The following is a 24,880-nucleotide window of genomic DNA, read 5'->3' as shown; positions in this document are numbered from 1 at the left end:
CAGATGAATTCCTATCAGTTCTTGTGGTTCGATGTGCATGATGTCTCGTAGAAACCGTTCAATTTCATGGGCCTTCGGTCTCGTGTACGATGCGTTGAACGTTAGTTTGATTGTAGCTTTTCGATATGAGAACGCCATGTCGGGTCGGTACAGGTACTATACGGCAAGACAACGACGCGACCGCGCGCTAGCGGGTAAACAACAACACCTGCGGAGCACTCACTGCTCGGCGCGCCGAGCCCGTCCGCACGGTAACACGGCTGAAAGCCGACTGCCACTGAGCTATCCAAGCACGACTCACAACCCGTCCTCACAGCTTCAGTTCTGCCAGTACCTCGTCTCCTACATTCCAAATTTCAGAGAAGCTCTTCTGCGAAACTTGCAGAACTAGCAGTCCTGGAAGAAAGGATATTGCGGAGACATGGCTTAGCCACAGCGTGAGGGATGTTTTCAGAATGAGACTTTTCACTCTGCAGCGGAGTGTGCGCTGATATGAAACTTCCTGGCATATTAAAACTGTGTGCCGGACCGAGACTCGAACTCGGGACCTTTGCACACATTTTTAATCTGCCGGGAAGTTTCTATGCAGTACTTCCTCACTAGTTATTCGCACTATCTACCTAATCATCATTCTTCCATCACATTACAAAAATTTCTGATTTCCTCTTGTGCATATCATTTACGATCCACTTTTCACATCCATACAACGCTGCATTCATGACAAATACTTTCAGAAAACATTTTCTAAAACTTAAATTTATATTCGATCATAACAGATTGCTCTCTTTCGGAAAAGTTTTTCCTGCTCTTTCCAATCAGCATTTTACACTCTCTTTACTTCTACCATCTTCAGTTATTTTTCTGGCCAAAAATTAAAACGCGTCTATTTCTTTTAGTGTTATTTCCTAATCCAACTCCCTCATCTTCGCTAGATTTTATTCGGCTACACAACATTGCCCTTGTTTTACTTCTTCTGATATTCATCTTATTATAAACTCATTTCCACTAATCTGCCAAGTCCTTTGCGGCCTCTGAAACACAATTTCATCTGCAAACCTTTTCATATCTTCTACCTCAACGTTATTTTCATTTCCAAATTTCAGCATGCTTTTCTTTAATGCTTGCTCTACGTACAGCTTCAATAATATAGGCTACAAACCTGTCTCGCTCCATTCTCGTTTACTGCTTTACCCCCATATACTTAACTGCAGTCTGGTTTCTGTAAAAGATCTGTAGCTAACTTTTCACACGCTGCATTCCATCACTGATTCTAAACCATTCAGTATTCATTCAGTTTTTCTCTAAATCTGCAAACGCTATAAATGTGTATTTGACTTTCTTGAACCTGCCTTCTAAGATAAGTCGTAGGGTCAGTACTGCTTCGTGTGTCCCTACATTTCTCCAGAACCCAAACGGATCCTCCCCAGGTCAGCTTCTACCAGTCGTTCCATCCTTCTTTAGATAATTCGTTTTAATATTTTGCAAACATGACTTATTAAACTGATGGCTCGACAATACACCCATCTGTCGGTACATGCCTTCTCCGGTACTAGGATTATTACATTCTACTTGTACTCTGAAAATATATCGCCTCTGTCATATATCCCATAAACCAGATGGAACTATTTAGTCATGATTGGTTCTCCCAAGGATCGTAATAATTCTGAGTGAATATCGTCTACTCCAGGTGCCTTGTTTCTAATTAGGCCTTTCAGTACTTTGTCAAATTCGTCTTGCTGTATAGCATCCTTCACCCTATGTTCATCCACTGTGTCTTCCTTTTCCATACTACCATCTTCAGGTTTCTTTCCTTTATATACCCCTCCTTCCAACTTTCGGCCTTCCCTTCTCTGCTTAGTACCGGATTCCCACACTAGCTCTTGATGTTCATACAGTTGCTACTCATTTCTCCTCCAGTATCTTCAATTTTCCTATATGCGAGGTCTGTCCTGTGTTCGTGCATGCTTCTACAACTTTACATTTCTCCTCTAGACATTCTTGCTTTTCAAATTTGAACTTGCAATCGTTTTCATATTTTATATTCTGGTTTGTCTGCTTTTATTAGCTTCATTTGTACATTTTCTCATTTCATTAGTAACATTTTATAGCTTGTGTGTTATTCAGAGATCCCTACGAGGCCATGCCTGTATGACCAGTTGTTCCTCTGCTGCTTTCACTATTTCGTCTCTCTGATCAGCCTGTTGAGCTTTTATTGTACATCATTCAGCTATTTCAGCCATTCGCTACCTAATGCTCTCCTTGAAACTCGCAACAATCTCTGGTTGTATCAACTTCTCCTTAGTTTCCTACGTTTCCGTAGTTTTTTCTCCTTTATTCTGCTTTTCTAACTAATAAGTTGTGGTGAGCATCGATATCTACTTCTGGAAAAGTTTTTCAGTTTAAAAACTAGTTTCTAAATTGAGTCCTATTTTTATATAATCTACCTAAAGCCTTACAGAACAGTAATAAAAATAGAAACACCGTTCCGTAGTCACAGGCTAATTTTCCAAATCTTATCCATGTTACACACTTTATATAAGCTGGCATTGACACATATTGTGTATTACGATCTAAAGGGTGCAAAAAACATACAGTAAAATGATTAGGGCAAAAAAATCATCATAATATGCATTAAAATATGTTGTTATGACCAAAAATTTACAAAAGTATCCACAATAACATGGGAAGTATGACCGAACAATATTAAAATTAAGTAAAATTTCTGTTTTAAAATAAATTAATAAGTCAGTTTATAATAATGAATCATTTATTCTTAGAATAAAATGGACAAGGTAAGCAAACTAAACTACGAAATTTGATGTTGTTGTAAGCTATTTATTAATATTATCAGAACGTAATTAATTTCTGGTTTTTAGAACATTCTCATTTTTACTTCAGTTTATGAGCTCTGAGTTGCAATATAAAACGAATTCCTTGTGTAAATTTTCAAATAAAAAATAGTGCCTGTTGTTAGCCGAAGAAGGCTTGCATTTTGGAAAACCTTCTGCTTCAGTTGACACAAGAGGACCACTTGTAAAACAGACAATATCATTTGCCTCTCAATGTAAATGATTAATAGACAGTTTCTCGACCAATGAAATAGAAACGGAACACAGTGTAAAATATATGCTTCGTTTCTTTCTAACACCATTTCCACTTTCTTTGACACTTCATTTCCCAATTCACCACAATTTTTTTCTAACTTTTTCAGTTTTTTTAACTTTTCGATCTGTTTCACTAGTGCACTTCTGGTTGCTCCAAAGAAGTTATGGCAGCAGGAGTAAATGCAAAATTTGATTTTATGTATGAAAGTTTGCCTAAAATTACAGAGTTAGACGTTAATTCTTGGACTAGTCCAATTGAAGCGGGTTCACTGCTATCGAATGAATCAATGATGCTTTTCACAACGTTGTAGTTCTGACAGTAATAGTTTTAGGCGTCAATTCAGGACCCCATCTTGTCAAATTGCAGAGGGTGGTAAGGAAATGTTTGGAGCTCACAATTTAAATGCTGTAACACGTGAAGCAGTTTTTCACAAATACGTTTTTGACACATGCAATAAATTTTTCAATAGCACTGAAATCACTATATATCTACTCTGCAACTATGTAAGGCGTTAGTTAATGAAGTCATTTGCACCATTTTACTTTATGATGCTTTTATTGGATCGCCAGCTTTCACCATATAAGGAGCAGCAACCGTTAGGGAGAGTAGTATACCGTCATCATCAACGCCATCGGGACCACCCATAGAACTGTCGAATCATTTACTAATGATAGAAAAAGTATAGTTTTTCTAAAAGTTCAAGGTTTGTTAGAATCTTTTCTACTGGATCATCTTTTTCCAAAGTTCTCACTATGACATCTGCAGTATATCTTCCCACAGAGTCTCTGGCTACATCTCTTTACATCCATATTTGTTATTTACAACCTGTTGTCTGATTTGTTGCAGTGTTTTTTTCGTAGTTTTGGCCGAGGTATCCTTTGACACAGGGGCATTTGCTACAGTGTTTTTCCTTTTTCAGTCCGTTATACTCCACGTTTGGGTTTTTCTGTTGCCACATCCTACTGAACGTTGACTGACATTCCATAGTTAGTTTACGTCCCAAAGTTTACAAAACAGTATTTCATCATCAGTCAAAAATACTTTCTCACCATATTGAAACATGAACTGTTGTAAATTTGCTTGAATACTTCGAAACTTCCTGGCAGATTAAAACTGTGTGCCGGACCGAGACTCTAACTCGGGACCTTTGCCTTTCGTGGGCAAGTGCTCTACCACTTGCCCGCGAAAGGCAAAGGTCCCGAGTTCGAGTCTCGGTCCGGCACACAGTTTTAATCTGCCAGGAAGTTTCATATCAGCGCACACTCCGCTGCAGAGTGAAAATCTCATTCTTGAATACTTTGCTTCATTTTACACATTTTTCTGTAGTATACAGAACATACTTCCGACTTTAACAACATTGAATAACAAAATGAGACACTCGTTCCGCAGCCCAGGGTCCAGAATAACTGAAGCAACTATCTGCGCATAGAGTAACAATAGACTACACAAACCCACTGTTGTGTAAAGGTGATCAAATGGTTCAGATGGCTCTGAGCACTATGGGACTTAACATCTGAGGTCATCAGTCCCCTAGAACTTAGAACTAATTAAACCTAACTAACCTAAGGACATCACACACATCCATGCCCGAGGCAGGATTCGAACCTGCGAGCGCAGCGGTCGCGCGGTTCCAGACTGAAGCGCCTAGAACCGCTCGGTCACAAAGGCCGGCTGTAAAGGTGAAGTCCAAATTGTGAATTCAAAAGAAGTGTGGGACGAAGGTAGACATTCATCATTTTCCAGGAAAGAAAGGGATATGCGAAATTCTGAGAAATGTAACACGGAAGAAACAAGAGTTCTTTATTTCTTTAAAGAGTGGAAGTATAACGAATAGAACATTTACTTACTATAATATGTTCTGTCAGAGATTTGTGGCCGCATATGTGTAATTATTACTTAACGAACTACCATAATTCATGCAGTTTTCTCATAGCAAATATTTACACACTACTGACCATTAAAAATTGCTACACCAAGAAGAAATGCAGATGATGAACGGGTATTCATTGGACAAATATATTATACTGGAACTGGCATGTGATTACATTTTCACGCACTTTGGGTGCATAGATACTGAGAAATCAGTACCCAGAACAACCACCTCTGGCCGTAATAACGGCCTTGATACGTGTGGGCATTGAGTCAAACAGAGCTTGGATGGCGTGTACAGGTACAGCTGCCCATGCAGCTTCAACACGATACCACAGTTCATCAACAGTAGTGACTGGTGTATTGTGACGAGCCAGTTGCTCGGCCACCATTGACCAGACGTTTTCAGTTGGTGAGAGATCTGGAGAATGTGCTCGCCAGGGCAGCAGTCGAACATTTTCTGTATCCAGAAAGGTCCGTACAGGACCTGCAACATGCGGTCGTGCATTATCCTGCTGAAATGTAGGGTTTCGCAGGTATCGAATGAAGGATAGACCCACGGGTCGTAACACATCTGAAATGTAACGTCCACTGTTCAAAGTGCCGTCAGTGCGAACAAGAGGTGACCGAGACATGTAACCAATGGCACCCCATACCATCACGCCGGCTGATACGCCAGTATGGCGATGACGAATACACACTTCCAATGTGTGTTCACCGCGATGTCGCCAAACACGGATGCGACCATCTTGATGCTGTAAACAGAACCTGGATTCATCCGAAAAAATGACGTTTTGGCATTCGTGCACCCAGGTTCGTCGTTGAGTACACCATCGCAGGCGCTCCTGTCTTTGAGGCAGCGTCAAGGGTAACCGCAGCCACGGTCTCCGAGCTGATAGTTCATGCTGCTGCAAACGTCGTCGAACTGATCGTGCAGATGGTTGTTGTGTTGCAAACGTCCCCTCTGTTGACTCAGGGATCGAGACGTGGCTGCACGATCCGTTACAGCCATGCGGATAAGATGCCTGTCATCTCTACTGCTAGTGATACGATGCCGTTGGGATACAGCATGGCGTTCCGTATTACCCTCCTGAACCCACCGATTGCATATTCTGCTAACAGTCATTGGATCTCGACCAACGCGAGGAGCTATGTCGCGATACGATAAACCGCAATCGCGATAGGCTACAATCCGACCTTTATCAAAGTCGGAAATGTGATGGTACACATTTCTCCTCCTTACACGAGACATCACAACAACGTTTCACCAGGCAATGCCGGCGAACTGCTGTTTGTGTATGATATATCGGTTGGAAACTTTCCTCGTGTCAGCACGTTGCAGGTGTCGCCATCGGCGCCAACCATGTGTGAATGCTCTGAAAAGCTAGTCATTTGGATATCGCAGCAGCTTCTTCCTGTCGGTTAAATTTCGCGTCTGTAGCACGTCATCTTCGTGGTGTAGCAATTTTAATGGCCAGTAGTGTATGTGTTTAAAAAACATGTCACTTTCGCGTAAAATATATGCACTGTCATGAAAATCCTAGTCCTAATAATGATGTTCCACAATGGTGATTTTTTGCGTCACTTACTATTATTGTTATTTATTTGTTTGATGTTGATACTCCGTGTGTGTATACAGGGTCATTTTTTTCCACTGTGTCCAATCTCTAGGGACCGATCGATGAGAGGATACGGAACAAGAAAGGTCTAACGAACATACATCCGTAAATGCATGGTTGCGGTCTAATATGCGCTGTACCATGCGGCCACAGCTACAGGATATGTTGAAAATGTTTTCCATGTGCCTCAACGCATGCGTGGACGCGTCGTAGCATGTTCTGTCTCACATGTTGAGATCGGCCAGGCTGCATCCGAAGAGTATCAAAGGCAGCATGAATACGCCGCTCCAGTGTCTCCACATCTGGAATGGGCTCTGAATACACGATACCTTTGAGATGGCCCCATAACCAGAAATCGCACCTGTTGAAATCCGGTGAACGAGCTGGCCATGCAATTGGACCCCCTCGTCCGATCCATCGACCAGGGAAGAAGACGCGATTGAGATACGTTAATTGGGAAGTGGGCTGGAGCACCATCATGTAGCAGCCACATAACCCTTTGAATCATCAATGGCACTACCTCCAGCAAGGGAAGCAAAGTCACCCGCAAGAAGCGCTGATAGTTCCGGCCTGGCGTGGAAGGTAGACTGGTCCCAGAATACGGTGGCCACTTATCCCTGCCCACACATTCCGGCTGCACCGATGCTGATGATTCGCTGTCACCATACCAAAGGGGTTCTGCGTACTATCCCACAGATGACTGTTATGAAGATACCACTCCGCGTAAGGGTGGCCTCATTTGTGAATCGGGAAGATGACACAAATCCTGGAATCGTGGTTGCCTGGTGAAGAAACCAGTGACAAACTGCTCCCGATGTGAAAAGTCCATCGCTAGTAAGCCCTGAACACTCTGTAAGTGATAAAGGTAGTAACAGTTGTCATGGAGAACGTTCCACACGGTCGTCTGAATTACCCTGCACTGGTGGGCCAACTGCCTGGTACTGGCACGGCAGTTACCTTCCACAGTGTTAATCACATTTTCCTTCAAGTCTGGTGTCTGAACATTTCGGGTACGTCCTTCGTGATTTCCTGCTTCCTGAAACGACCCTGTATCAGACAAACGGCGAAACACTGTTGCAAACATTGAATGTTGTGGTTGTTGTCAGCGGGGATAGGTCTCCTGATACAGTCTTGTAGCCCGTCGTCTGTAGCCATTTGCCTTTCCGTCGGCATGCTCCCGATTCGAATACCTTCCCATTGAGTATAACGCTGTATCACTTCCACTACGAGGTGAGTCAGCAAGAGGAGGGAATCGTACACAACATTACCAATTACTATGGCAGGAGAAAGCGCTAGGGCACGACGTATGAGGAATAGTACCACCCTCTAGGAGGAAACCAGGCATACTATAACTGTGGCTTCATGGTACAGCGCGTATTAGACTACAATCTCTGTAACAAAGTATGATTGAATAAGTGGTCTCTAGCATGGAACCATGCATTTGCAGAAATAAGTTCATTAGATCTGTTTTGCTCCGTATGCTCTCGTCCATCAATCCCTAGAGTTTGTACATGGTGGAAGAAATCACTCTGTATACCGGGTGGTTATAATTAAACTTTCCCTGTTTAACAAGTTATAACACGGAAACTAATTACCGTACGAGGACCAAACTTAGTAGAACTAATGTCAAGGACATGGGAGAGAGAAATAAAGCAAAATCAATTCCATTTAAACACTTTTAATGTGCTGCTACGGCACGTCATACCATTACATACCGGTACCAATACTGCTACAAAAGGAGCTCAATATGGCGCCCATCAGTGTCCAGAATAGCCTTAAAGCGTAGAATGGTAGTCTGCACAGCAGAAGAACGAAGGATGTACGTACGTATGCTGGCTACTTTATATGCAGCTCTTCAGATCAGCACATGTGTGAACGTTCCCCTGGTAAATCCTGTCCTTCAGGTAGCCCCACAACCAGAAATAACAGGGAGTGAGATAGGACGATCGTGCCGGCCAGGCATTTGGAAACGATCATCTGATAACTCGATCGTTTCCAAATGTGTTTCGGAGAAGCAGTTGAACTTCACGAGCGATGTGCAGAGGGGCCCTATCCTGCGTGAAAACTGTCAAGTTGAGTGCGCCTCTCTCCTGTAGGGCGGGCATGACATGCTGGCGAAGCATATCGCAGTAACGCTGGCCAGTCACACTGCATGTCTTTGGTCCTTGAGCGCCGACCTGTTCAAAAAAGAAAGGGTTAATGATGAACGTAGCCGTGAAGCCACGCCATACGGTGACTGGAGGTTAAGATCCTCACACTCGCAATTCCAAGCGATCACCTCATCCGCCAGAGAAAAATGAGCTTCGTCTGTCCATAGGATGGCCTAGTCAACTTCAGTCCTTGCGAGAAAGTGGAGAGCGAAGTCAACACGTCGTCGTGCGTCCTGTGGTGCAAGCTGCTGTACGATATGGATCTTGTATGGACACCATTTCAGAATGGTTCCAAGCACCTTCCGTACAATGGACCATAGGACGTTCAACTGTCGTGACACAGCACGCGCACTGCCTGACGATCGGGAATTGCGCGCTGCAGTGTCTGCCATAGCAACAGCGATTTCATCAATCACCTGTCGTGCAACCGGTCGTCGGCCTCTTCCCGGAGCGACGCCCAGGTCTCCAGTTGATTCGAAGTTCTTCATCGTGCTCCGCACAGCAGACGGAAAAGAGAACCCGTCAGTATTCCTTTCAGTCGGCGATATTATCTAAGCGCAGCTACAGCATTGTTTTGATAATAGAGCTTCACCAATAATTCCCTGCTCCTTTTGTCCAAGCTCGTGTTGACACGTCAACAAGAACACTGCGACTGGTCAGGTGTGTGAGACTATGATCATGGCACCCTGTGGCCATAGATGGAGCTGGACGGTGGCGCTATGACGTATGGAAATCATGCACCCCATACTCTGGATTATTGACTGAACTGGCCTTGTATTATCAACCAAAACAGCATCGCTGTGCTGATATTGCGGACCGCTGAAAGCAAGGGGAAACTATAGCTGTTATTTTTCCCGGGGGCATGCAGCTTTACTAAGGGGTTAAATGATGATGGCATCCTCTTGGGTAAAATATTCCGGAGATAAAACAGTCCCCCATTCTCATCTCCGGGTAGGGACTACTCAGGAGGACATCGTTGTCAGGAGAAACAAAACTGGCGTTCTACGGATCGGAACGTGGAATGTCAGCTCCATTAATCGGGCAGGTAGGCTAAAAAATTTAAAAAGGGAAATGGATAGGTTAAAGTTAGATATAATGGGAAATAGTGAAGTTCGGTGGCAAGAGAAACGGGACCTCTGGTCAGATGAAAACAGGGTTATAAATACAAAAACAAATGGGGGTAATGCAAGAATAGGTTTAATAATGAAAAAAAAAGGAACGCGGATAAGCTACCACGAACGGCATAGTGAATGCATTATTGTACCCAAGATAGACATAAAGTCCACGCCTACCATGGTAGTATAAGTTTGTATGCTAATTATCTCCGAAAATGATGAAGTGACTGAATAAATGTATGATTAGATAAAAGAAATTCTTCAGATAGTTAAGGGAGACGAAAATTAATAGTAATAGGGGACTGGAATTCGATAGTAGGAAAAGAAATTTTTGGAAATTTGTGGTAAGATCTTATGTGACCAAACTACAGAGGTCATCGGTCCCTAAGCCTACACACTACTTAATCGAACTTAAACTAACTAACGCTATGGACAACACACACACCCATGCCCGCCTAGAACTTCAGAACTAATTAAACCTAACTAACCTAAGGACATCACACACATCCATTCCCGAAGCAGGATTCGAACCTGCGACCGTTGCGGTCGCTCAGCTCCAGACTGTAGCGCCTAGGACCGCACGGCCACTCCGGCCGGCCCAAGTTGCCTTAGATCGCGCGGCTACCCCGTGCGGCCCAGTAGGAAAAGGAAGAGAAGGAAAAGTAGTGTGTGAATATGGAGGAATGAGAAGGGAAAGTAGTATGTGAATATGAAGAATGAAAGAATTTTGCACAGATAATAACTTATTCATCGCTAACACTTGGTTTAAGAATCATGAAAGAAGGTTATTATAAGGCTATAAGAGTCGAGGGGCATGAAAGGGAAGCAATGGTTGAGAAGGGAGTGAGACAGGGTTCTAGCCTATCCCCGATGTTATTCAATTTGTATACTGAACAAGCAGTAAAGCAAACCAAAGGTAAATTTGGAGTAGAAATTAAAATCTGGGGAGAAGAAATAAAAACATTGAGGTTTGCCGATACATTGTAATTCTGTCAGAGACAGCAAAGTACTTGGAAGAACAGTTGAACGGAATGGACAGTGTCTTGAAAGTAGGACATAAGATACTGACAGCCTTGGGAGAACCAGTCCTGACAAAACTCTACCATCTGGTGAGCAAGATCTATGAGACGGGCGATATTCCCTCAGACTTCAAGAAGAATATAATAATTCCAATCCCAAAGAGAGCAGGTGTTGACAGATGTGAAAATTACCGAACTATCAGTTTAATAAGTCACAGCTGCAAAATACTAACGCGAATTCTTTACAGACGAATGGAAAAACTGGTGGAAGCCGACCTCGGAGAAGATCAGTTTGGATTCCGTAGAAATGTTGGGACACGTGAGGCAATACTGACCCTACGACTTATCTTAGAAGAAAGATTAAGGAAAGGCAAACCTATGTTTCTAGCATTTGTAGACTTAGAGAAAGCTTTTGACAGTGTTGACTGGAATACTTTCTTTCAAATTCTGAAGGTGGCAGGGGTAAAATACAGGGAGTGAAAAGCTATTTACAATTTGTGCAGAAAGCAGATGGCAGTTATAAGAGTCGAGGGACATGAAAGGGAAGCAGTGGTTGGGAAGGGAGTGAAACAGGGCTGTAGCCTCTCCCCGATGTTATTCAATCTGTATATTGACCAAGCAGTGAAGGAAACAAAAGAAAAATTCGGAGTAGGTATTAAAATCCATGGAGAAGAAATAAAAACTTTGAGGTTCGCCGATGACATTGTAATTCTGTCAGACACAGCAAAGAACTTGGAAGAGCAGTTAAACGGAATGGACAGTGTCTTGAAAGGAGGATATAAGATGAACATCAGCAAAAGCAAATCGAGGATAATGGAATGTAGTCGAATTAAATCAGATGATGCTTAGGGGATTAGATTAAGAAATGAGGCACTTAAATTAGTTGATGAGTTTTGCTATTTGGGCAGAAGAATAACTGAGGATGATCGAAGTAGAGATGATATAAAATGTGGACTGGCGATGGCAAAGAAAACCATTCTGAAGAAGAGACATTTGTTAACGCCGAGTACAGATTTAAGTGTCAGGAAGTCTTTTCTGACAGTTTGTGTATGGAGTGTAACCATGTGTGAATGTGAAACATGGACTATAAACAATTTAGAGAAGAAGAGAATAGAAGCTTTTGAAATGTTGTGCTACGGAAGAATGCTGAAGATTAGATGGGTAGATCACGTAAATAATGAGTAAGTACTGAACAGAATCGGGAAGAAGAGGAATTTGTGGCACAACTTGACTAGAAGAAGGTATCGGTTGGTAAGACACGTTCTGTGGCATCAAGAGATCCCAAATTTAGTTCTGTAGAGAAGTGTGGAGCGTAAAAATCGTAGAGGGAGACCAAGAGATGAATACACTAAGCAGGTTCAGCAGGATGTAGCTTGCAGTAGTTACTCGGAGATGAAGAAGCTTGCACAGGTTAGAGAAGCATGGAAGGCTGCATCAAACCAGTCTTTGGACTAAAGACCACAACAACAACATCCGTGGCACCCTCTCCCCTGTTTCGCGATAATACAAAACGAGCTGCACTTCTTTGAACTTTTTCGGTATCCTCTGTCAGTCCTATCTGATGCGGATCCCACACCGCACAGCAGTATTCCAGAAAAGGGCCGACAAGCGTAGAGTTAGCAGTCTCTTTAGCAAACCTGTTATATTTTCTAAGTGTTCTGCCAGTAAATAGCAGTCTTTGGTTTGGTTTCCTCACAACTTTATCTATGTGATCATTCCAGTTTAAGTTATTCGTAACTGTAATCCATGCGTATTTTGTTGAGTTTACAGCCTTTAGATTCGCGTAATTTATCGTGTAACTGAAATTTAGAAGATTCGTTTTAGTGCTCATGTGGATGACTTCACACTTTTCATGATTATAGTCAACTGTCATTTCTTGCACCGTTTTGATTATCTGATGACATTACGTGACGGTAAATGACACATCATCAGCAAAAACAATCTGAGAGGACTGCTCACATGGTCTCCTAAATCGTTTATGTAGATCAAGAACAAGTGAGGGCATCTAACAGTTCCTTGGAGAATGCCAGATATTAGTTTTGTTTTACTAGATGAGTCTCCGTCAGTTATTGCCAACTGTGACCTTACTGACAACATATCACGGAACCAGTCACACAACTGAGATGACACTCCATAGGAACCAATTTAATTAGAATTCTCTTGTGAGGAACGCTGTCAAAAGCCCTCCAGAAATCTAAAAATATGGAATCAATTTGATGTCCCCTGTATACAGCACGCATTACTTCGTGAGAAGAAAGAGTTAGTTGTGTTTCACAAGAACGATATCGAATCCAAGTTGACTTTTCTTCGAGGTGACTCATAAACTTCGAGCACAAATTATGTTCCAAAATCCTACTACAAACGGACGTGAGTGACATGGGTCTGTAATTCAGCGGGTTACTACTATATCCTTTCTTGGGTATTAGTGTGACTTGTGCAACTTTCCAGTCTCTGGGTACGGATCTTTCTACGAGCAAGCGGCTGTACATGATTGCTAAGTATGGAGATACTGTATCAACATACTCTGAAAGGAACCTGACTAGTATACAATCTGGACCGGAAGCCATGCCTTTCTTAAGTGTTTTAAGCTACTTCGCTACACTGAGGATGTCTTCTTCTAAGTTAATCTTCTTTATCAGATGTTCTTTGTTTCGAATTCTTGAACATTTACTCCATCTTCATTTGAGAAGGAATTTCGGGAAACCGCGTTTCGTAATTCTGCTTTAGTGGTACTGTCATCAGTTACATCACCATTGTTATCGCACAGTGAAGGTATTGATTGCGCCTTGCCACTGGTGTATTTTACATATGATCTGGACCTCTTTGGCTTTTCTGCTGGATTTCGAGTCAAGAGTTTCTTTGAGAAAACTATTAAAGTGGGATGTAACGGAAAATGTAAACATTTATTTAAAAGAACATCGCAACCATACTTATTAATGTACAAATCTAAAATTTGCATGTGTAAAGCAAAAGAGCTGTGTTTTAACGGAAAAATATAATAAAATATGCAGGATTAATATTTTGCCAGAAATTTGAATTTTTAATTGTTTTATTGTCTTTTTTATAAAAAGCCATTACTCAAATTCTAATCATGCAATTAATCTTAAAATTACATGTAGTGTCCTGAGAAGGCTATAAGACCACTGAACTACAGTTATTAATTTATGGTACAAATTGTATCATTAACACAGTTTTTAATTTTGCACATCCAAAATTAACTTTTTTTCTGCATACATAATCTAAAAATCAGAATGTAATTGCAGTATCTCGTATTTTTTAGTTCCAGACAAACAGAAACACATTGCAAACAGTTCCTGAAAAATTTCATAGCATCAACGCATATACTTTTTGAGAAAAGGCTTCCAATAACTTAAAAAATGTAAAACAGAGACAAAGAGTTTCAAATATTTTCTTCTGATACTTCCACATATAATAAGCTTACCTCCGTTTTAAAATCCTCCATACTGATACTACTCATCCCCCAGGTTTCTCTTCTCTCCTCTTCGAATCCGCCTGGCCTGTATTTGCAGGTAAGATACTGATCTGTTAGTTTTCTTGATCCTGCTCTCGTCGATGGTCTAAAATACTTTTGTTGTAAACACACCAGGATCTATACCAAATCTCTTCAGCATTTCAATTCTGCCATTATTTCCGTTATTGTAACATAAAACTGCATCATAGACACCTATTTTGAGTACTTCAAGTCCACAGAATGTCCTTTTTTGAGCATCTAATCCAAATTAAATTATTGTGGCCTTCATTTGCATTTTGTGTCTTTCCATGGAGACACTTCTCAATAAATCAGAGTTTACAAGAAACCTGGATGTGGGCTTAACTGCATTCATAACAGGTTCTGGTAATGAGTGTTTATGTGAATACGTCTCATTTCTGTTGTTAAACTTACACCAGTCGTCTTTCGGACACAGATTGTGCATTGGTGTTTGGTCAGTGGATAGTTTGTGGGAAAAATTGCCCACACAGCATGCCTCATTGCTTCTAAATTATATGTGGTTTTCCTGATAGCTCTCTCATAAAATAACTGAAGAGAATCAATTTCTTTCAGAGTAAGCCTGCCTTTTCCTCCTAGTGGTTTCCCATCCTCAAGTACTTCACCTTTCTTCTCTTTCACCAAACGACGAAGCCTACCACCAAGCATCTTTTGCATGTGACTAACACATTCCAACTTTTCTATTGTTGTATTGTACGGATTTTTATCTGTTACAGCTTTAAACGACGAGGAGTCCCCGTCACCAAGGTATTTAGTATATGTAACACCACACTGGTCCTCAGATCTGGAGAACATTCTCACAACTGCAACATCCTCCATGCCCACACTTCAGCCACTATAATTTTTAGAGCATGTTACTGCATGCTTTTCTTGCCACAGTTTCTCGCTGTCTTCATTGTTGGACATTTTCCTTGTTGCACACTGGTGGCAGTATTTAGATATAATTTCTACATCTAAAACTTTACCTGAGTCAATACCAATAACAGATGTAACTCCATACAGAGATGTGTGACCCCTTTTCATCCAGGTCCCATCTACAGACACACACAGGTCAGTAACATTTGTAGGAGGTTCGCTGCCATGAATATCTACCCAGGATCTATTTCTTTTTGGGTTATTTCCACCAATTCCTCCACTGCGTTATTCACAGAAACTTTGGCAGTATCGCATAAAGCATCAGACATTTCTGTATTAATTTTTTCAAATCTTGCACAAGATGGAGGCATGTTCAGAAAACCACACAATAAATTACCTCCTTCCCTGCCCTGTCCAAGGCATCTCAGAGCATATGCTAACCTAAAATTGCTTTCATAGGTGCCAGTATCAGTTTTTTGGAGGAGGAATATGAAAATTCATAGCCACGCGAATTGCATACTAATTTAAAATCACAAGCTATTCCCACTCTTCTTTCTTCAACAACAAAAATCCATCCTGTATTTTTACAGCTAACACATGAACATGAAAACCTTATTGCCTGGCAGAGAAACTCTAAGTCAAAAAGTCTGAATCCAGTAGAATCCATATTAACATCATTCACGCATCTGTACAATTCTCCTGTCCCAAGTTTCGACGCTGAAGCCGAGAGCTTGTGTTCTTCATTTCGGGCTGCTTCCTCTCTTTTGTTGGGAAACCGTTTTCCATGAAACCCCCGTTTCCTAAACAGTTTTCCCACCACCCATTATGCATAAATCTTTACTTCCAAGTAAAGGTTTGGGAATTCAACCTTCCATCTACTAATATGTGTTAGTATTGTCAAAACGTAAATAAACCACATGCAAGAAAGTTTTCAGGCAATGATATAGATGTCAACCAGAGATATAGATGTCAGTCAAAGACATCGGAAGAAAATAGCCTTCACACTGACAAAAACTCCGCTGAAGCAAGCAGTTTCCCAAATGTCGGAAGAAGTGGGAGTAGCCGCCAGTGCAGAGTTAATCTTTTTAACAATTTAAGGGCATTTCTAAAGCTGCTGTCACGATAAAATTCACACACAACATAGATTAAACTGTGTAGATCAAGAAAATAATATTTTTGAAAAATCGATTTCTTGGGCCAAAATCCATTACATTCCCCCTTAAAAGCATAGCACGTTGAAGTTCGTCCTAAATTTCGAACTTCTGTAAAACTTCGCCAATCGTGGGGATTTGCGTTATTTTAAATCTGGCATGCTGTTTTCGCTACTTCGTTAATTGTGTTCTAACCCGTTTGTGTACCATGGGGGATCAGTGCCATCTCATTAATTTATTTAGTTTATATCCCTCAGCTGCCGTCAGTACTATTCCTTTGAATTTAAAACGCTTACTTGTTGTTAGTCAGACTGGAAGGAGCGGAGACTGTCTCTTAGAAAAATGTCAAGTGTATTTTATCTGCTTTTTTGAATAGGTCTATGTAGCGTTTATTTTTGGTGGGTTTGGATGTTACTGTATTCACTCTAGCTACATGAACCTTGTGGCCACTACTCCCTGTACCCTTTACACTTTAATTGGGTTCCTGAACTAGCTGTTCAAAATAATTTCTGAGGAGGCATTCAGTGCGATTTCGGACGACGTTTTATGCCTACCACCGACTTTAAACATGTATTTTGTCCAACATATCGAGGGTAGATTGAAGTCACCACCAACTACAATCGTATGAGTGGGGTTCCTATTTGACACTCAATTTCTGTATCATCTGAGTCGGGGGGTCGGTTAAAGGAACCAATTATTAATTTATTCTGGTTGTCAGGTATAACCTCTACCTATACTAACTGACCCGAACTATCTACTTCAATTTCATTACACGGTAAACTGCCTCCTACAGCAAAAAACCCTCCATCACCAAGTGTATTTAGCCTTTCTGAGCTAGGTTAGGTCCTTTGTAAAAATTTCTGCTGAACTTATTTCCGGTTTTAGCCAGCGTTCCATACCTACAACGATTTGAGATTCAGTACTTTCTATTAGCGCTTGGACTTCTGGTTCTTTTCCAAGACAGCTACGACAGTTTACAATTACAATATTGAACGTTCCTATATCCACCCTGTTCCTGTGTTCATCCTGCACCGTTTGAAACTGAAGCCCTTTCTGCACATTCCCAAGATCCTCTAACCTAAAAAGCTGACCAGCCCCCCCCCCCCCCCCTAACAGACCCCTCTCCAATGTAGCGGCTTCCTGTGTATAGTGGACTCCTGACCTATTTAGTGGAACCTGGAACTCCCCCCCCCCCTTATGGTGCAAGTCGAGGAATCTACAACCTATACCATCACAGAACGTCTGAGCCTCTGATTCAGACCCTCCCCTCAGATCTGTACCAAAGGACCACAGTTGGTTCTGCCAACGATACTCCAGATGGTGAACTCTGCCTTCATCTTGCAAGTAAGACTGACAGTCTTTACTACTTCATCTAGCTGCCCAAAACCAGAGAGAATCTCTTCTGATCCAGAGTGACACATATCGTTAGTATCAGCATGAGACACCAGCTGCAGTTGGCTGTACCCTGTGCTCTTCATGGCATCCAGAAGCACCCATTTCACATATGGAATGAATCCTCCTATTATGTACACAGAGTGCACATTGGATTCGTTCCCCGCTATATCCCTAAGGGGCACCACTACGAACCTAACGTTAGAGTTTGCATCTACCAGAAATCCCATCCTCTGTGAGTGCCCAGACCTTGCAGGCCAAGGGGATTCCTCTGGAACAGGGCGAACGACTTCATGTGGCCCAAGGACTTCGTCAGCCACAGATAGTGCCCGAAACCTGTTCGTCAGACCAACCGGTCTTATTCCCTTGGGAAATCTTTTGCTGCTAGCTACACCTCGGAACTACCTCTCACCAGACCATGGGTGAAGGACCAACCTCAGTGCGGGCAGTACACGGTGCGACCACAGAAATGGACAGGGTGGGGAGCACTTGAGTCATGCTGGACGTCCTTAGGATCACCCCATCTGGCCCCCCCACAGTGATGCCCCTTAACAACAGCCTTAAGCTGCATGGCTGAAGCCAATGCCACCTGGAGCTGTGAGCAAAGAGTCACCAACTCAGCTCGCATCTGAACACAGCAGTCATAGTTCCTATCCATACTCAAGACAGCCTGATAAATACACAGACATGAACGAAATATAAGAGTTGAAGCTAAAGAACACTAACGAAATTTAAAATAAGTCATCTCTTATGAGCAGCTGTGTCAACTCACAGCACTTGTAAATGTTAATTGCACCATAACTGTGTACTCGCCGCCTTTATCTGCAGCCTGAATGCGGGTCCTCTCTCACTGATGCTCAAAATGACACTGATGTGGTCTAACCAAAAAAAGAAAAAAAGAAGAAAAACAAAGAACTGTGCGACACGAGGGACAATATAAACGTCAATACAAGTGGGGGTACTTTACACTACACTGCTGTTAAAACGAAAGACTGTGTCTAGCAAGCACGCAAACACACAAGAAATATTTTTAAAAAGACTTAACTAGTATTCATCCAGGTCGCTCCTGCCTGAAGCTCGTAAATATAATTCTTAAACAAACGATGTACTCGCCTTTATCTGCAGCAGGAACGCAGGTCTTCTCTCACAGATGGTCTAACTGTCACTGATTATGCATCTCTGTCACTCTGTCAGTTGTCACAATGTTGTCAAAACAGACATTATACTCAAACCTCATGTTATTTGTTGTATGTCAACGATACTTTAACTTATAGACACGAGTATAATATATTCCAGAGTAGATGTGGATGGCAAGCTGCCAATGCTAGTAGGTTGGGAGACATACACTCTTTTTAAATTCTTGTATGCTTTCGTTTGTTTGCAGCTCAGCTTTATGCATCACATAATTATCAGTTGGATGATTCTAAAATTTCATACAGATGAGCTAGCTAGTATGAGCAAGCTAATCGCATTCTGGTGATGGCGATTGAATACCTTCTTGTAAGATAGGTAAGGGTAGGTGGGGAAGGGCATGGGACAAATATTCTTTTAACTTTTCAGCAGCCAGAGGGGATTGTAGCTTTCACCCGTAGACGCTAATTATAAATGGCATTCACATTATTCGCACTTCTAACGAGCGGTTTAACATGCACACCTATCTCTTTGCAGCATTTGAAACTTAGGATTCTGCTGCACTGACTGAAGGTGAGACTCTTATAACTGATCGATAACGAAATTTGAGCAGTTTGCGGAACAACAAAAAACGAACATCCTTTGCAAGGGTCAGCACAGTAGTCCAATAGCGTTAGCAACCGTTAGCAGGTTTTAAGATCTTTGCCAGCAGCTGTTAAATTCCCCTGTGTTTTAATCACTTCATTGAAACTCGACACTTACATATCCATGACGAGTGCAGAACGGACATACGACAACACAGCAGCTCCTTTTTTGTGAAATATTACTTTGTAAGTTCTACACGTATTGACAGCTGCTCAGAATTACTAAAAATTGTGCTCAAATGATCAGGGATGATAACATTCAATCTCTCAGCCCATCAGTAACTTCACTATCTTCAACGAACGCTACTGATTTTGCTGAGTTGTAATTCGTAATGATCAAATATTGCCAACACATGCAATAAAATGCTGTAGCTTCTTCTGTACAGAAATATAAGGCCTTCTAATCTAAAATTGTATGTTGAATTAATTCCCAACTCTCAATTTTACTTACCTTAAAGTTGTTACGAGCATTTCCACCGGTTGAATATAATTCCTCAGACTAGTATTTTTCCGTTGTATATGATTTTTCAGCAGATTGTACAGTTCGTCGAATGACGATACTGACACCCTAAAATAACTGAAAAACGTTTCTTCATCGTTTCTTAAATCAGGATACAAAGTGTAGAAGGCTCCAACTTCCTCTCTCCTTTCATTAATCGGATGAACCCACATAAGTCTATTTTTTCGCTTCCACTTCAATTGACGATATAACAATAATGCAAGAAGTTGTTCTCTATTCATGTTGTACACAACACTATTTGTAATATGATAAAACGACAATTAAATAGACACTTGTTGCACAGTGGTCAGTGATCGACTGATGTGGCATCGGTATTTTTACCGTTCAGAGTGTAACGCTACATTTCTTTTAGAGCAATGACGATAAAAATTTCGATCAGACAAAAACGCCAAGTATTTTCCCGGCCTAAATGTGTATCATTAAACCATGAAAAATTCACTATACTTAGTTTAGAACCCAAAAGAGATTTACACTCAATATACACAAACTGTATGAAAACTTGCAAATAAAAAAGTTGCTAGCGCCATAAACAGATGAAGAGGTTCGCAGTATTTCATTATTGAGGTTATGCTTCTTAATAATTTCAGTAAATTAGTTGAGAAGACCATACCGCAAAACTGCTGAAAGAACTTCGCAAATCTTTATTTACCTAGCAAAACTAGTCAGACATAACTCACTTGAAAATGAAAGAAAGTTGTTATACTTTAGTTATACTTCACTTATTTTAATTCCTATTGTATTTTGGGATAACTTCTCAAGCTAAGTTAATTTTTTAGTACCAAAATATGTAATATAAATTATTCGTTGTGTGAGTTAAAGAACACCATGCAATAATTTATTCGAAGAACAGAGTACAATAACTAATGCTTCTCAGTATATTTAAATATTAATTAAATGATACGACTTAAAAGAGTTAAAGGTCCAGGATGCTGCCCATTATCCAGTAACATGCATGTGCAGTAACGTACTAGGGACTGTAACAAGTTTAGTTCCGAATAAAGAAGAGTTTAAGAGAAGCCTAATTGACTTATTAGTGTCAACTCCTTCTACTCCATTAAGGAACTTTCTAGCAATGCATTGTTAACAATATTTTATTACATGAGTTCAGCTCAGTAATGAGAACTTTATAGGCAAGTCTCTTAAACTGCCTTTCTTTACGACGCTTGACTGCAATGGCTAAGGAATCATGCACATTTTTTACCTATCCCTCATCCTCTAGTCTCGATTTATTTCGGGTAAATGGAAATACATTAGCATATTAGCTCTTTTGTAACAATCTCACTTCTCTGGCTCCCTCTACAATTCTCATCACCTCTCAATCAATCTAGCAGCAAGGTCAACTGCAGTAAACAGATAGGTCGTGACTTGCAGCTCACTAATGAAGTATCAAAAAAGTCTGAGTCCTGGGGTGTCTACTCAGGAGCCAATGGACACACAAAACAAACAGGAGACATAATATTAAGTGCTCAGTCTCCATCCTGTAGTTGTAAGTAAAGTAAACATCAAGTTAATCTACAAGCTCTGCTATGAGACACTACTTATCTCAAAATAAATAATTAAGCAGACAGTTATATCTTTTTCATTTCTTTGTAGCCACTGGAGATGCTTATAACAATTACCGTAAATGAAACATGTTTGATTAAAATCAATAATACAAATTAAGTTCCAAGAGATGAGTAAATGTTAATCTTGTGTTGAAGATAAAAGGCATTTTTATTTTGTATGAGACATGTGAGGTAAATTTCTTAAACATTATGGCCACAGTCATTGCATACAATATGGTGTCTTTTCGTTCCTAGAAGATATAATCCGAAACCAGCTCACAGCGATGGTCTAATATTCAGCTACTTCGCTCATTAATTCTTTCTTCTAATTTTTTTATGATGGTGTAAGTTTTTCTCTCACATGCCATATACTAACTACACAACACGATCACTGAACTGGTTGGTTCTTAATGATATCACAGACTTGGAACCAGAAACTGAATAATCATATAACTGCTTTACTGGATGGAATCAGCTTCTGATTCACTACTAACAGACCAATTATCAAAGTAAATAAAATAAAATATATTCGTTTTATCACAAACCATTCTGCTGCGGTTGAAATTTTACTCTCTAACAGTTTTGATGTCACAAGTGAAGGGAAGAACATCGGATTTCTTGGATTAAATACAGGCTGGAAGTTGTTATTGAAGGAACATTTCCATATCTCTTTCAGACTATGGATGTTACTACCTTCACGATTAGAATATTGTCCAATGTTGTCGTATCACGTTAAAATTACACTACTGGACATTAAAATTGCTACATCACGAAGATGACGTGCTACAGACGCGAAATTTAACCGAGAGGAAGAAGATGCTGTGATATGCAAATGATCAGCTTTTCAGAGCATACACACAAGGTTAGCACCGGTGGCGACATCTGCAACGTGCTGATCTGAGGAAAGTTTCCAACCGATTTCTCATACACAAACAGCAGCTGACCGGCGTTACCTGCTGAAACGTTGTTGTGATGCCCCGTCTAAGGGGGAGAAATGCGTACCATCACGTTTCCGACTTTGATAAAGATCGGATTGTAGCCTACCGCGATTGCGGTTTATCGTATCGCGACATTGTTGCTCGCGTTGGTCGAGATCCAATGACTGTTAGCAGAATATGCAATCGGTGGGTTCAGGAGAGTAATACGGAACGCCGTGCTGGATCCCAACGGCCTCGTATCACTAGCAGTCGAGATGGCAGGCATCTTATCCGGATGGCTGTAACGGAACGTGCAGCCACGTCTCGATCCCTGAGTCTACAGATGGGGACGTTTGCAATACAACAACCATCTGCACGAACAGTTCGACGACGTTTGCAGCAGCATGGACTATCAACTCGGAGACCATGGCTGCGGTTACCCTTGACGCTGCATCACAGACAGGAGCGCCTGCGATTGTGTACTCAACGACGAACCTGGGTGCACGAATGCCAAAACGTCATTTTTTTGGATGAATCCAGGTTCTGTTTACAGCATCATGATGGTCGCATCCGTGTTTGGCGACATCGCGGTGAACGCAAACTGGAAGCGTGTATTCGTCATCGCCATACTGGCGTATCACCCGGCGTGATGGTATGTGGTGCCATTGGTTACACGTCTCGGTCACCTCTTGTTCGCATTGACGGCACTTTGAACAGTGGACGTTGCATTTCAGTTGTGTTACGACCCGTGGCTCTATCCTTCATTCGATCCCTGCGAAACCCTACATTTCAACAGGATAATGCACGACCGCGTGTTGCAGGTCCTGTACGGGCCTTTCTGGATACAGAAAATGTTCGACTGCTGCCCTGGCCAGCATATTCTCCAGATCTCTCACCAATTGAAGACGTCTGGTCAATGGTGGCCGAGCAACTGGCTCGTCACAATACGCCAGTCACTACTCTTGATGAACTGTGGTATCGTGTTGAAGCTGCATGGGCAGCTGAACCTGTACGCGCCATCCAAGCTCTGTTTGACTCAATGCCCAGGCGTATCAAGGCCGTTATTACGGCCAGAGGTGGTTGTTCTAAAAAATGGTTCAAATGGCTCTGAGCACTATGGGACTCAACTGCTGTGATCATCAGTCCCCTAGAACTTAGAACTAATTAAACCTAACTAACCTAAGGACATCACACACATCCATGCCCGAGGCAGGATTCGAACCTGCGACCGTAGCAGCAGCGCGGCTCCGGACTGGAGCGCCTAGAACCGCACGAGGTGGTTGTTCTGGCTACTGATTTCTGAGGATCTATGAATCCAAATTGCGTGAAAATGTAATTACATGTCAGTTCTAGTATAATATGTTTGTCCAATGAATACCCGCTTATCATCTGCATTTCTTATTGGTGTAGCAGTTTTAATGGCCAGTAGTGTAGTTTACTTTGCATACTTTTATTATCTGGCACAGGATAACTTTTTGAAGAAATTCTGTTCAATCGCATAGGATATTTTACTTCATAGGCCTGTAATGCGGGGCATACGCGGTGTTAATTCATAAAGATCGAGTAAGCTTTCATTTAATAAGCTGACAATTCTGCTATTAATTGAACAGTACATCTTTTCCCTCGTGTGTTTGTCTTTGTCAACATAATCTTGTCTGTACTGAACATCTGCATTCTCGGTATAGAATTGGTGATATCGTTCTGGCCAATAACAAAATATATTTGAGAGAAAAAGTAACCTGTCCAAATATCAATGAAGATGAAGAAAAAATATAGTGTCAGTGAAATTTTGTGAAATGTCGTTTTTCTGTATTGCTTTAGCGGACTCTTCTTAGTGCGCGACCTGTCCAATGTCTAAAATTCTGCCCGCGGAACGCAAACATACAATACTTGTGGGCGGACACGAGACAGAGAAACCCATTTTATGTGCGGAGCAGATTGTTTGTTCACAAAAGTTAGCATCTCTGTACATCATGCGCTTTAACCGTGCTCAAGCAAGATTTAAAGGAACTTAGAGCAAATGGTGTACATTACAGTCCAAAATAAAGGCTTCTCTCTATTAAAATGTATAGTATTGAAGGGTAATTCTGAAAAGACAATTCAGCCATTTCACCTGATCCATTGTTCCGCGATTCAGTCTCTATGTTCGCATGCCCACTGCACTCATAACTGATGATTTCGTTGGCTTAAGAAGGTTACAAGAACTACTCGCCTGCTAGACAGCCCTGTTTGCAACCAAGTCTGATGAATGGTTTGATGCGAAACCTTGAGTCTTACTCCATATTGCGCAATACTCCCAGATGCGCCACATAACGCCTTCTCTAGTTTACAAAGCGCACAG

At 41.4% G+C, this 24,880-nt stretch overlaps 1 protein-coding gene across 1 annotated transcript in view; it reads left to right on the top strand.

Annotated features, from left to right (window-relative positions):
- LOC126470714 (dynein axonemal intermediate chain 3-like) overlaps positions 1-24,880 on the top strand; it is a 277,772-nt gene that overhangs the window by 74,636 nt on the left and 178,256 nt on the right. The window lies entirely within an intron of this gene.

The sequence above is a fragment of the Schistocerca serialis genome, chromosome 3 (assembly GCF_023864345.2).
Source record: "Schistocerca serialis cubense isolate TAMUIC-IGC-003099 chromosome 3, iqSchSeri2.2, whole genome shotgun sequence".
In the NCBI taxonomy this organism is placed as follows: Eukaryota; Metazoa; Arthropoda; class Insecta; order Orthoptera; family Acrididae; genus Schistocerca; species Schistocerca serialis.
The sequence above is the reverse complement of the archived record's forward strand: the minus strand, read 5'-3'. Positions and strand labels throughout refer to the sequence as shown.